Source organism: Centropristis striata, chromosome 5, assembly GCF_030273125.1.
Source record: "Centropristis striata isolate RG_2023a ecotype Rhode Island chromosome 5, C.striata_1.0, whole genome shotgun sequence".
Taxonomy (NCBI): domain Eukaryota; kingdom Metazoa; phylum Chordata; class Actinopteri; order Perciformes; family Serranidae; genus Centropristis; species Centropristis striata.
Genome location: NC_081521.1, coordinates 32,369,231 through 32,382,600, shown reverse-complemented (window position 1 = coordinate 32,382,600; position 13,370 = coordinate 32,369,231).

Genomic DNA, 13,370 nt, shown 5'->3' with positions numbered 1-13,370 from the left:
TCAACCTATATCAATGAAACCTCTGCTGAAGGGCTGCAGGTTTATTAACTGTACATACTTATAGATGACGTATATAGGCTTAACAGATGAGATTTATTGTCGGTTTGTTGTACTGAATTTCATGAGTTTGTAATGAATTGGTAACTCTTGTCTGTGTATGTCAATAGATTGCTGCTTCTGAAGGAGTTTCTCAACTACACAGCTGTGTGGGGAACATTTATAAAGGAACTACTTTGTGGAAGAGAGAAAAAAAACCCACACAAGTAATATTGTCACCCTGGCAGTGTAGTTCATCAGTCTGAGATTGTGCTCATGTACAAATCCCTTCTTTCACTGTTGTGAACAAATCACACACACACACACACACACACACACACACAGAAGAAGAGAGAAATGTCCTTGGCTGCATACACATTCAACACACACTGAAAAACCATTAATAGCAAATGGTTTCACGTTTAGATTTGGCCCGAAAGGTTCTGCTCTGCAATGACAATTCTAACTATTCCTACCTTCATAAACATACATTAAATCAGAGTTATATCAACAGACATAAACAGTATAGGCCTATAAGCACATATACTAACAACAAAAGAAAATACAGTACATTAGGTGGAGGTCTGAGGGGAGCTAAGGGAGGTCATAAGGGAGCTGTGGCATCAACAGTGTTGCCGTGACTTAGAAGAGTCAGGACTGGATGAATGATTGGATGTTACTTAGCCGCACACCAGTGAATGAGCCAATCATTGTAAAGCATGTATGAAACAGCTCATGCCAATCATCTAATACAGAGATTACTTCAGTGCCTTAGCTAACACTATATGTGCCATTGCATTATGCTTCGTGCAATGAATTAAATTACCATTCACACTAAAGCCCACACTATGAACACTGAGATGCTTTTGGAATTAATACTAAGGAAATTAGACATCTGTGAACATACCCTTTGACCAATACCAACTACTTACCATGGAGTAAAAAAGCTCTTAAAGTAATAGTTTGACATTAGGGAAATATGCTTTCTTGCCCAGAGCTAGAGAGAAGATCGATACCACCCTCATATCTTTATGGTAAATATTAAGCCTTAGCCAGCAGTCACTTAGCTTCGCATTGCTACAACAGGTTGTGGTTTTACGTGGGATTATGTGCCAAGGTTATTATAGTTGTTGCTAGATGGAGTTCTGTTTCAACTGTTTTCTGCTGCTTGTGGATGGTATCGATCTTTTAATCTAACTCTCAGCAAGAAAGCAAATAAGTGTATGATGTGAAGTGTTTCTGTGAATAAGCTGTGTTGTGATTGCACCACAGGTGAATCTTGGGTTAATTTCTGGACTTTAACATTTGTGGACTAAAATGCAACAGGTATTATGAGTCATATTGTTTTTAAAAGGATAGATGGTCAGATCAACATATCTTTCACCTCAGAGAAGCAAAGTAAGTTGGTTTTTGTTGTTGTTGTTTATTTTATACACACAGTTTATCCATAGACTGTATAAATAGAGTTTAAAGTTTATCACGGGATCTTGCGGTCTCCCGTATGGTCAGGATTATCACGTGATCTCGTTATCTCGCGTGTATACGGCCGGCTCGATAAGCTGACGTGCTGCTGCTGTAACGCGCCCGGTGTGAATTGACAGACGCAGCAAAAACGCTGTGGAGACGTGCTGCTGCTGTAACGCGTCCGGTGGAAATCCCCAGTAAGTCAGTCTTGTATGCAACTAACTTTACTAACCTTTGACCTGCTCACACTGATTTACACATTATACTTTAAGTTAGCTGTAACCAAAACCACAATTTTGTAGCAGCTCGCACATGGCCATTAGGCCAAGTCACCCCTCACAGCATGAGTTTTATGACCCATTGTGTGAACACACACATACACACACACACACCTTTCTTCTCTTTTGTAAGCCTAGACTTGTTAAAACTCTATAGTTTAAAGATATGTGCTTTTATTTGCTTTACTTGTTATTTAGAATAAATACCTTTTGAATACAAATGCTGTCTATTTAATGTTGTACATTATGAATGATATGCTGGCCTCTGCTGTGTAAAGAATTCACAATTCCTTCAACCATTACTAAATATTAATAAGGTAATTTGATTATAATTATAGTCATAATTAATAATCAGTGTTCCAAATTGATAGTTTAGTAACTCTATGAGACTGATTTAGGTGAATTGGCTATATTTTTCTCTGTTTCACAGAGTGGTGCCCCTACGAGCTATGACTTAAGTCATATAATTTCTTATAATTAATAATTATTTATGATAATTATTTATGATAATTATTAACAATTCTTATAGCCATCTAACCACACTTTTGAACCATGAGATCAACACAAGCGTTACTCAGGTTCATACTTACATATTTGATATCCTTATGGGAGGGATAGCATTTATGATAACGCCCTTTTATTAACATATTTGACGCCCTGTGCAAAGTCATCATTTATTCATAAAAGAGGCATCCTTAATTATCAACAGCTGATTATTTCTGTATTTTGTTCCTTTGCTCGGCTGGTTGCTTTTTTTTTTAATGTGCAAGTTGGGTTTGGTTGCAACCTTCAATTATTTATGTGTGTGTTCTTGTGTTCTCTCACACCTTTGGCTGTTCCAACAGGCAGCAGAGCAGAGTCAGAGAGCCTTAAATAAGTCAACAATGTGGCTTTATATCTTACATATACATGTACACATTGGCGATTGCCACAATATTGTGCGCTGTGTTCAACAGGGGCAGGGAACATTTGCAAAGGAAAATGAAAGCATGGTGTTTCACACACACACACACACACACACACACACACACACACACACACACACAGAAACAAGACTCCACTAACATCTAGGCATCAAGGACTTTCTATCCAAACAGAAAAATACAGCAGCACACAGTAAAACACACCTGTGTGTATCAGACTGATATTTGCCTTGTATTTAAAATGATATTCTGGCCCATTAGCGTCATCCACTAGAGACAATGGATTGTTTGTTTAAATTTTAATTGTCTGGCTCATTTAAATACACTTACACACGATTTTCGATCAGCAGTATCAGTTAAAAATATATCAGTACAAGCCACATTGATGAAAACCTAATTTACAAGCACCACTCTCAACATGTGTGGTTGTGTGTGTGTGTGTGTGTGTGTGTGTGTGTGTGTGTGTGTGTGTGTGTGTGTGTAACTACTACAGCTGTACATGTGTTCCTACAATGGCAATAATGGATGGTGGGTCAGCATGGGAGGCTGTGTGATCCCAGAGCAGAGTGAGTCCGTCACCACATTGACAGGCTTGGCTGGAGTATGATTAATCCCCACTCCGCTGGGCATTTGTCATGAAGCTTCTATATAGGCGTTTCCCATAATGCACTTGTTTCCGTGCTGATGATAAGCGAATTTTGCTGAGAGTGGTGTGTGAAATGGTTCAACGGGCATCTATTACAAAGAACATACTGTAATCTCTGTGTATTACAAAATGTTTTACTTTGGTAGTTTTATTTCAATTAGATATTGTATGGACGAAAGATATGTCACACAGAGCAACAAAAAAAAGAGTAGTCAAATGATCAGAACAGTTGAGTCATATAATTTAACCATTTTAGACAAATAGTTCTTCAATCTACCAATTACCTGACGATATAGGTAATTTGTTCCTAGCCTTTAATATGACCCACAGGAGCATTGTAAATTAGTGGGAGACCAACATGTCCTCATATTGAAGCGTAAGGTTACAGTTTTAAACATGATTAACGTTATGAAACTACTTGGTTAGGTTTAGGAAAAACTCATGGTTTGACTTTAAATTAGAACATTTGTTGCATTACTTCATCCTCAGACAATATAAGATGTTATTACGCATGTGATGTAGGTTTGTTAAGCACTACCCAATCTTCTAAAAGTTTTAGCGACCCGAATCTTCTGGGACAAAGTCTTGTGTTTATTTGACCTTTCCATGATTCCTTACACTAAACTGATCTTCTCTGTCTTTAAACTGCGTCTAATTTGCTCCTGTCATATTTACTACAGCCACTAAAGGTCGCCACCTCACAATAAACATACATGGTGGTGTTTTTTGGGGGAAGGACAGTCTCGTTTTGGAATCAAAATTGAAAATGAGTGTATAAATGTAAATAATAATCCCTAATGGCACAGGAAAACTGTGTGCAAGTACAACAAGAACAAGTGGGTCAAAACTGTCAGCCTGTAAGATGTGATGCATCTTTACATTGGATGATTGGCTGGGAGTGTTTTTTTTTTTGCCCCATCCAAGGCACAGACCAGTTAACTTGGTGAGTATATTATTAGGACCAATATATATTGGGATTACCTGAGTCGTGCCAGCTTTGATACAGACTTTAACCAAACCTTTACCACTGTTCAGTCTTCTTTTGCACTCTGACAGATGTAATTGACTCAGACGATAAAAAGGTAAGCTCGGTTGGTTGGACTGTCTCTAATCCGTTATGTTTGCTGCTCCGGTTGTGAGGTTAAAGAAGAGAGAATTACTAGATTTTCCATCAGTAAATCCATGTTCGGGTTTGCACAAGCGACAGAGCCCAAATCCAACTAATGCACGCTGTAGGACCTTTCTGTTAACTCCTTTGGGGATTACAGAGTCTACCTCACACACACACAGCTACAGATTTTTGTCCCCATAATGTGGTGAAAACATAGCACGTGTGTGTCTGTGTGATGTGTGTATTTTAGTATTTGATGCACATTTTTTTTAAATCTCACACTAGGATCAATGTCAGATTGGCTGACACAGTTGGGGGGCTTTAGTATGATAACAGCTGTGTCATCCTATACATCTCAATAAGCCCGGGACTCAGTCGTACACACACGCTGAAAGTGGAGATGCAGAAAAACACACACACATACACAGAAAGATAGATGGAGAGAATCACATTGTAACAGGCATATTTATAGACATTGTTTTTTATGGGATTCAATGGTGCTGTAAATGGGGAGGAGGGAGGTGTGGTCGGACGCTGGTGATGGCTGTCTACACAGACAACCCAGCCACGCCGCAGACATCTTTCTGATTGTTTCTAATGGCACTGCAGATATCACATTGGGATAAAAGTGTCACCTTAATTGCGTGAGGTCATTTAAAGCCAGCTTTCAGACAAAGAACCAAGAATAAATTGTTTCCTCAATGTTCTCCCAGCATCTTCACTAAAAAAACATAAATATGTTCCATTACACATTCAATTTATTTAGTTTTAGTTAGTTTTTTTCACCCAAATGCACACAGCAAAAAACATGTATACAAGATTGTAATTTTTTTTAAAAGCAACAATAAAAATGCAATAACAAAGATGTGAAAAAACCTATAAACTCACTAAAAAACAAACCCTGCCAGTGGCAGACTCGGGTTGTCTGAGGGACAGGGGCGAAAAACAACAACAAAACATGAGGGCACCAGCTTCATGCAGTGAGGGAACCAGTGAACAATAGGTTAAATGCATGTAGCGTATAAGGTACTGAATCATATTTTCTCCATTGTATTGACTTTTCTCGTGTTATCCCTATAAGAGCGCCTTAGATGGCACTTTACCACATTTTTTTTTACTAGAAGTGCAGCCTAGAGGGCTTTTTATCATGTTTTAACAACCCCAGGGGCATGCAAGAGGAACATTTTTTTTTTTTTCAAACACATGGGTACAAAGGGGGAGCAGTTCCCCGAGTCCACCATTTAACATTGCAATGATCCTATAGACACAAATCCACAAACACAGAGCGTAAATACGTTTTCCGTTTACATTTGATTGTGGCCACGGTTGGGATGGATCTCAGAGCATCAAGACCAAGGTAACACTACTCTCAGTGGATCTGGATCTTGTTCGAGATACAGTTAGAAAACCACCATCCAACAGCCGCAGAGGTCTGATTGGATTGCAGTTCAGAAATGTACTGTGGAGCCAAACAATCTACTGCTTTATACTCTACTTGTATACTTTTTGAGTTGATTTTCTATTGCACTGAGAGCAGGTGAAGTGAATTAAGTAGAGTAATATGTTCAGCTTTGTGTGAATGAGTGTGCTGTGTCTGTGTCGTATTCCAGCAAAGGAAGCATTACAGTAGTCAAAGTTGAAAATTAACTTATGAGCCAGTTTCTCAGAATCAGCTTGCAATATAAATCCTCTAAACTTTCTGGAACATTTTTCAAGTGAAAAAAGATGTCCTACTTATGTCTCTGATATGACTTTCAAAAGTTCAGATAATTCCAGGGTTCCTTAACGGATAAGGCTTAAGTTGTATCTTTTTAATATTATCAAAAAATCCAATTATCCCACTAAAAAGTCGGTAAAGCCACAATCACATGCTGCTTTTTCCTCTGTGCCATATACCTCCACTGTCATCCAAAACCTATTAAAATTGCATAAAAGAATCACGATGTTGCATTTGGGTGACATATTCCTTCATTATGAAAAAGATGCCAGCAGTCTACTTTCAGATAATCTCCGAAAATATGGTCACATGGGCTGACATTTCAAAATGTCTCCCGCAAGGCCACAAGGAGCCAAGTTAAAACAGTAAAAAAAAGGAAAAGTAACTGTGCCTGCATTATATCAGGACTGTGGAACAAGGAAATAAATTCTTCTTGTGAAATGTTTTATTAATAAGCAATAAAAAACAATCTACTTGGTCTGGTATGACCAGTAGCTGAATGCTGTTATGCAGTGTAACTGACATTAATGGGCATGTTCTCTGACTTTATATCTCTTTTTCTAATTTTTTCTCCTGTTATACTACACTTGTGACTCCTGATTGGTAGCGTAAACTTTGCCCCCACTCACAGATCCTCATATGAGATTAATTTAAGATGTTGGAGTGTGACTGTGCAGTTAATTTGGTGCATCTGCACTCATGTTAAGAATTGGGATTGTAGTGTGTGTAGTGTCTTTCAGCTGTATCTGTACATGTATGCTGCAGCTAGACAGTCACACATCCTGAATCAGGGCGCATGTCCAACAAATCAACAAAACTCTAAACCCTTCAAAATGACCCAAAGATGGATTCAGGGATTATGAACTCTCATCTCCAAGCAGCTTTCACACGTTCCAAAATGCCCTCAGTATTAAAGAGCAATCTGCAAATATGACCCTCATATGCCCTGCGTGTATACAGCTGCAACTGTAGCCAAAACACATATGTTGTTTGTGCTAGACAGACATAACTACTTAATTCTGACCTGAACGGACTCCAAACACACATTGCGTGTGCTATTTTAAGCTGAATATGTAAGGTTGATTCATAAGTTGGTTGACTGATTTAGGGCAGTGGTTCTCAGCCCAGGGGTCATTAACCCCCAGGGGTCAAGAGGTAAATCCGAGATTGCAGTATAAAGAAAGAATGCATAAATGCTGTTATATAAAAATGACTTTACTATAATATATGCCTGTGTGTAAATTACATGTGAATAGTGTGTCAATTTAAGACAATTGGGAGCAACTGCTTTAGGGTTTATAGCGGAAAAACTGCCCTTTTTTTTATACTGTATAGATTTTATTTAGAGGTTTAATTAGTGTTATGTTACGATCCCTTGACTGTACTGACTTGTATTCATGCAATGTTTTTCACTTGTTTTCACATTCCTCTACTGAAGCAGATGTCTGTCTACTTCTCTACATTCTGAGATTTAAATGTACGTTGGGAATATTAGGGGGAACAGCATTGTGTTGCTATATTTTGTATGCCAATAATGTATGGCTACTTAAAACCAAGTGTCAATATTTTATTGTATACGTTATTAATATTGCAAACACACTAAATCGTTTTGACACTACAATATTAAAATCTCTTCCCACTAGATGGTGCTGAGTTCAGGAGGCCAATTGCTCAATGAGGGAGAAAATGTAGATGTGTGTCCAGCCCATAGACTGTAGGTCCAGCCCTTTCCTCCCACCCTCCTTTTGAAAAAATAAAATAAAATAAATAAATATATATATATTAAAAATATCAGTCATCACAGAGTATTTTAAATATTTTAAAACTTGTCTGGAGGTGGACTTTTAAAAGTGCTTTTATTCATGTTCAATTTATTCCTACAATGTGCTGAGTTGTGATGTGTTTTTCTTTTTACCTACAATACTAGCGCAATAACTGTGTGGACCTGGTATAATGATGGTTCTGTAAACACTGCATTTGTAGAAATAATGGCAGCAGTCAGATAGGGACACGGCTCTGCCCAAAGCTTCCTACCCTCAGGCTGTTTCAAACATCAGTTTGGCACTACATAGAGCTGGGATTTAGAATCACAAGTAACTGGCTCTGTACCTCTCAGAAATCCTTTGGAAAGGCAGCAGAATGTGGAGCAAGTGGATTTAGTGGATTCGGAGAGTCAGCGCATGCCACTGATGGCTGTGATGGAATCTTGGTCTTCACGGTGTTGCTCTTTACAGTAAAGATCTATTAGGGCTTCGCTGCCCTCCCTGCTCACTCTGCACTTTCCTTCGACTCCTCATGTCAAACTAGAAACAATGTAATGGACTCTCGAGCGTGCTACCTTTAACACCCACCAAACTCTGGGACGGGCTGATCCCAGTACCTGACTGGAGTAGGATCTTGTTTCATGTAGTGTACCGGTGTGTGTAATCAAGTGGTGCTGTGAGAGAGGGAATGACAGGCAATTTAGGAATGATTAAAAGCCACTAAATCACCTTGTCACTGTCCTGTATGTGTGTGTGTGTGTGTGTGTGTGTGTGTGTGTGTGTGTGTGTGTGAGTATGCAGTAAGTGTGTGAGTATGCAGTAAATTTGTGTATGTGCTCTCTTGTTTCTTGCTGTGCTTTTTCCACCAAACTTGCCTTTCATCACAGCAGCTCGCTCGGACGAGCAGCCATAACTCATTGAAAGTGGCCGCCAGACGGTGGACATGATTTCCTGTCTAAATTAATGGGATAAATTGGACACCGGAGTTGGCATCGAACAAGTAAACATTACACACACACTCAGAAGCTTGCATCAGTGTCTCTATCATTCTTGCATACAGATTTCCTCTCTCTAGCTTCTTGTCCCTCCCTCTATCCCTGCTGTTATCCCTCCACCACTAACAGAGAAACGAAACTGCACCTACATTTTCCGTCAAGCAAATATGTGAAATATAAAGAGACAGAAGGGCCAAACTCTGCGGTGTGCCGTCACAGTGATGCAGGTGTGTGACTTTGCAGTAGCTCAGTCGGGACACAGTCACAATGTTACTCAGCTCCCTGGGGTGGGGGGCTCCCTGTACCTGCTGCTGCACAGAGACATATTGCACCAGCCTGACTGCCATTAACTGTCCCTGTATGACTCCCCCCGTTGACTCCACACTGCCATGTGTCTCATCCTATGAGACACTGGTACTGTAGGGGCTGTGCGCCAAGACGGATGCTCAGAGGACTAAAACTAATTGGCAAAAGGTGCAGCAGCCTGCAGAGAGGAGCTACAGAGCAATGAGCTGCAAAAAGCTAAAGAACACTGATTAGAAAGTGTGTGTCCCATCATTTCATTTCATCAGAGTACCTTCTGATAGAGCTGGTGAATGTATTGTAAAATTAATAAGGCACCATATTAAATGACCTTTTAAAAGGCAGGAAAAGGTTATCTATGAAAGACAAGTGGCCGTTTACATCTCAACTTTCAGCCTTCCACACCTTCTGGTGTGACTGTACAAATGTTACCATTTGCTGCCCTCTGCTGGTGTACACACATATGTGTCATATGTGGAGAGAATATGATGAGAATGATATGTCAGAAACATGCAATCATACCAAAACTATTGCTATTTCATGTACAGACCGGACAGCTTCAGTCTATCCCTTCACATGCTACAAAGTGACTTTTCTTTCACCTTTAAAACTACAACACTACCAGTCCTCTGCCTCTACTCCATGCTGCAATTTAAACATATCTTTGTCCCTTTCAACAGCTGCGGCCACACATTCCCACCTCTCCCCAGCATGACTCACCATGTACTGCTTACACATGCGTGGCAGTGACACACATAGACACTGACAGACATGCACGTACTCACGTAGTGGAAGGTGACATTGACCAGGCCGTCCGCCAAGGCAAGCCAGAGTGGTCATAGCCAGCCGCACAAGGGTACAATTAACTTTGGGATGTCACATTGATAACTCTCCATAAAGGAAATAAAAAAGACCCATGTGTTATTATATTGATCGACAGCCAATGCTTTTATTTAATGGGTTTCATGGAGTCATATTGATGTATGTGTGTGTGTGTGTGTGTGTGTGTGTGTGTGTGTGTGTGTGTGTGTGAGAGAGAGAGAGAGAGAGAGAGAGCGATCCAGTCACTGTGTTGTGTGTCTCATTACAACTCAGGTTTGCCATCATCTGGTCAGATAGGCAGGTGTCCCTTCCAATGTCACAGACTCTCGGCTCAGAGCGGACAGGAGGAGCCCAGACTTCATTAGCAGGTCAATTAACATTTCCCAGACAACATCTGGAGGACACACTGGTCACCCAGCTGCTATTACACCCCTCTTAATGTGCCCTCTCCACAGAATAGCATCAAAAACTATGTAACTGCAGTCTAATGACTCCATCTTCAACTCGTACTGAATGTTGAACTGCATTAAGGCGTGTAATTGAATACGGTCTGGCAAAGTACCCAGGAGCAACTTAAAACAACTGTCAGAAATGTTAGCTTTGGACTCTAGAGAAATTTTACATCAATCTGCGGCCTGTTTGATATATTTGTACAATATTCTCCATTTTCACCAGCATCGTGCTCAGACCTCATCATCAGTGTTTTCCACTGTTTTTTATGGCCTCCATTCAATACCTTATCTGTCTCTCATGGCCTTCTCTCGCTGCTACTTGGAAACTCATCTTTACAAGATTGATCTGAGACAAACAGAGAGCAACGACGCTATTGCCAGTAGTTGGGTGTAGTGCTGCAGGGACACAGGCATTTGCAAAAATTGTAGGTACATACACACAAACGCACAGAGCATGTTGACATTGATACATTCACATGATATCACAGAAATACAAGAGAAGAAATGGAAAAAACAACTCTATTTATTCTCTGCTGACCCAGCCACAGCCAAAGGCGTCCTCCTCACATCACAATGGAATATTTTTATTATTATATCAACTCAGATGACAGGTGCAGCTGTCTTTTTATGACTTCTTGATGGAGGTAGGGAAGGTGATGGATTGTGAGGCTGATAGGTAGAGTTAGGGGACACAATTAAAAATACTAATAGGTAGTCTGAACTTGATGTGTGTGTTGGAAAGTAAATTACACAGATGATGAGATAAAATGTCCAGCTGCTCTGGCATTCACATATCTATAACATCACCAGAGTTGACAAATATGGCAACATTTTTTCTGACTTCAGAGAGATAAAAATGTAAATCATTTTCCAGTATAAGTCAATTATATACAATAATTTACCCAGAACCTGACCATATGCAATTCTGCCAATATCAATTCATATCAATTGCATCCAAAACTTAACAATCAATGAAGTGAAGTATTTAAACTGAACTGTCTGTTAACACCCTGCACACTCTGTCCGCCTGATACCCCACCTGTGCCCGAGATTATTTATGCAGTTGAAATTTAATGTTTAACTTTTTGTATATACATAATGAAATGTATGCAGGAATATTTTCAACAGTGAGGTTTCACAGAGCCTAAAATGGACACACACCTTCCTGTCTGTAACCGTTTTGACACCTCACAAGATAAACTCAAAGTATTAATGACTCTTATTTGATCCTATGGAGGTGCATCTCAATAAATTAGAATATCATAGGTTTATTTATATCAGTAATTCAATTTAAAAAGTAGAGAAACGCATTATATAGGTCCATTACACACAGAATGAAACATTCCATGTCATAATTTATAGTCTTAATTTTTTCTAATTATAATGATTATGGCTTACATTTAATGAAGACCTAAACTTCAGTGTCTCAAAAAAAATTATCTTTCAAAAGACCAATTTTAAAAAGTATGTTTAGTATGGGCTACACGGTGGTGTAGCCCATACTAAACATACTTCCTCCCACAGTCCAAAAACATGCACTTGTGAGTGTGATTGTCTGTCTCTATGTGTCAGCTCTGCGTTAGTCTGTACCCTGCCTCTCGCCCAATGTCAGCCGCGACCTGATTGTGGATAAGCGGTTAAGGTTAATGAATGAATAAATGAATGAATGTCTAGTATGGAATTGTTGGCCTCTAAAAAGTATGTCTATCTATATGCACTCAATGCACACACACTTGGTTGGGGGTATTTGACTTGAACTACTGGAAATGGACTTTCCAATGATATTCTAATTAATTGAGATGCACCTGTACATGCTGCAGCAGAGGACTCTAATCCTCAGGTCAGTTTGCTCCCAGGTGGTCAGTAGATAACTCAAATTATCCACCAGGGGGTGCTCACAGCCCTACTACTGAGCTACCTGCTGTCAGTCTCTGCTTTTTTCCCCCTTCTCAGTTGAGTTTGTTTCTTAGACATTTTTAACAATGTTAAATCTAATTTAAAAAAAAACACTTTATGTGAAAGCAGCCATACATTTTCATCCACATTACAAAGTGTGTGCATGTGACCATTTTTCATTTGTCTGTGTTCAGTGCAATCTCTTTTCTAAAAATATCATTCACTGCATTTTTTGTTACTTAAACCTTATAAATCCTTAGCCTTTTTTAACGCCAGACTATATCACAAATGAGATATAGGCTGTATCCCAAAGTCAAGGATCCTTCCTTGGTGGGATCCTTCCTTCAGAGTCGGGAGAGATTCAAAAGATCCTTCTCTCCTACAGCCATCAGGCTTCAAGAGATCTTCAAGAGATTCTACCAGACTAACTGAATTTCCCCTTGGGGATGAATAAAGTAATTTTGATTTTGATTTGACTGATTGGGTCCTCCAGAGACGAGGCCAGAGTCCTTCCTTTCACTGTAATACTGCACAAATGGAACAGCCTTCAGAGTGTGCAGGTGTGCGTCATTGCGTAATTGGACGTCTTGCTTAAATTCAGCGCTGCAGTTTAAAAACAGTTATTTATAAATAACAATAATGGATTATAGCAGACTGTCAAGGCTAATACATCCTTTCTGTTGGTGATAAAGAAGTGTAAAGCCAAATGTTGCTCTTCTTTTAAAATAAACTTTCGCTCTAAGCTATCTAGAACACTGTCTACAGCTAGATTGAAAGAGAGCTTTGCATCTGCTGCAGCCATGTTGGATCCATAAGCAAACTACTACAATACCCAGGCTAATAAATCCCCATGCTGCCAGCTACAGCAGTGACTGCTGAAACGTTAATGTCGTTGTTGTTTTTTCAGACACTCTAATCACCAAAGCACTTTGGACGTCTTCTTTTCTTTAATTTTATGTTTATT